At 44.6% G+C, this 1,615-nt stretch overlaps 1 pseudogene; it reads left to right on the forward strand.

Moving 5' to 3' along the window:
• The first annotated feature begins 259 nt into the window (after positions 1–259).
• LOC125159675 (uncharacterized) lies at positions 260–412 on the forward strand (annotated as a pseudogene).
• Positions 413–1,615: the final 1,203 nt, after the last annotated feature.

Consider the following 1,615-nt stretch of genomic DNA (forward strand, 5'->3'; position numbering starts at 1 on the left):
AAGTCTTCTGGAGCATGGGACACCTTTCTCACTTTCTTTGCATGGGATTATCCTGATTATTTTCATTTTTTTTCCTATTTCAGAGTAGGCCATGAATTTGTTCAGAATGTCTGCTATGAGCCTCGTGACTGGAAAAGATAACAACACTTTCCAACATTATATTGTGTGCTTTGTGCAGTGTTGAGGGTTCTTAGTTAAATTTCAGAACTCATTACTGGTCCTTCTGTGTTGGTCAATGTGCAATAGAGAAGTTCTCCCAAGCTTTGCGCAGTGGCAGTATCATAGCCAATGAGGTTTATCCGAGGCGCGATTATTGCTCATCGAGAATTTCTCCAGTTGTCCCCTAGGTGGAAATACTCTGAATTTTCAGAAGCGGCATGTGTAATCGAAAATGTACGTGGAACTTCAGTCGTGAAGGGAGAGAATCAGTGATTACCTGCAGGGCCAGTAACTCACAGAGTTCTTCAGTTGTATTTATATGAGCAGGTTCAATTGTGTCCCAGGAACAGTTGCAACTGGTACTTTGTCTCATGATGCCTTATGGGAGTTTTACACCTGAAATTGAGACATGTTTCTGTTCATTCTTTTACGTAGAATTTCTACCTCCCTTTTACAATGGGACAAAATAGCTCTGCAATTCATATTGTATTTAAAAGCTGAATTACCTGTGAATTAAGGTAAACACTCTTAAGACCATGAATGTGCACAGGTAACGTGTTTCTCTCAGAAAACACATTTCTAGGCCCCCTGCAGGACTCCAGGAATCCCCATCTCCTCAAAGGTCTCTGTGCCCTTGCACAGAAGATGTCTTTGTCAGTGAGGGAAGCAGAGTAAGGACATGAATGGGATGGCAATTTGAGCTTTGACCCTGGGGTGGCCCTGAATCTCTGTGTGGTGCTGGGCTTTTCTTTCATTCCTTCATGTTTTGTCTGTTCTCAATGTGTAAGTAAAAAGTCTGCAGATCTGGTGGAAGAGGGGTGTCCTGAACACAGATGCCTGCCTCTCTGGAATACGTTCCTTTATTAGACTGGCATTACTGCCATCAATCTTCAAGAATAGGATTCCTTGGCTTTCTGCATTTGTAACCATGTGCAGTGATGTGTGGAGACAGTAGTTTCTCCTTGTGCATCTGGTACCTTCAGGCTGTAGGTGGGACCTCATAGGAGGTCCTCGTGAGACCTTCAGGTTGTAAGTGGGATCTCGTGGGAGGGTAGAGTTTTCTGGCACTGATGCTGCATTCTACTAGAACCCGTGAATGAACAAGGGGCCAGGTGCTGACACCTGCTTCATTGTGTTTCAGCTCCTGTGGGCGTTCTACTTCTGTCTGTCATACCAACATACCTGTCGCTTCTGTTCTGTAGGTCCTTATGGTTGCAAGAGGACCTCCTCTTTTACCAGGTCCACCCTGCATGCCCTCCCCCACAGATCCCCTTTATCACTGTTCATGGACTCTATAAGTCACCACCAGCTCATTGGTGCCCTCAGTGACCTCCACCTCGACTATTTGTAAGATGATCTGAACAGTATGAGTTGACATGTTCAGCATATTCATCTACTGTCTTGTTGAGTCTCTGAGAAGATGTAGAGATGGCCTCACAGGCTTTTCAATGCAAGG

Source organism: Prionailurus viverrinus, unplaced genomic scaffold, assembly GCF_022837055.1.
Source record: "Prionailurus viverrinus isolate Anna unplaced genomic scaffold, UM_Priviv_1.0 scaffold_56, whole genome shotgun sequence".
In the NCBI taxonomy this organism is placed as follows: Eukaryota; Metazoa; Chordata; class Mammalia; order Carnivora; family Felidae; genus Prionailurus; species Prionailurus viverrinus.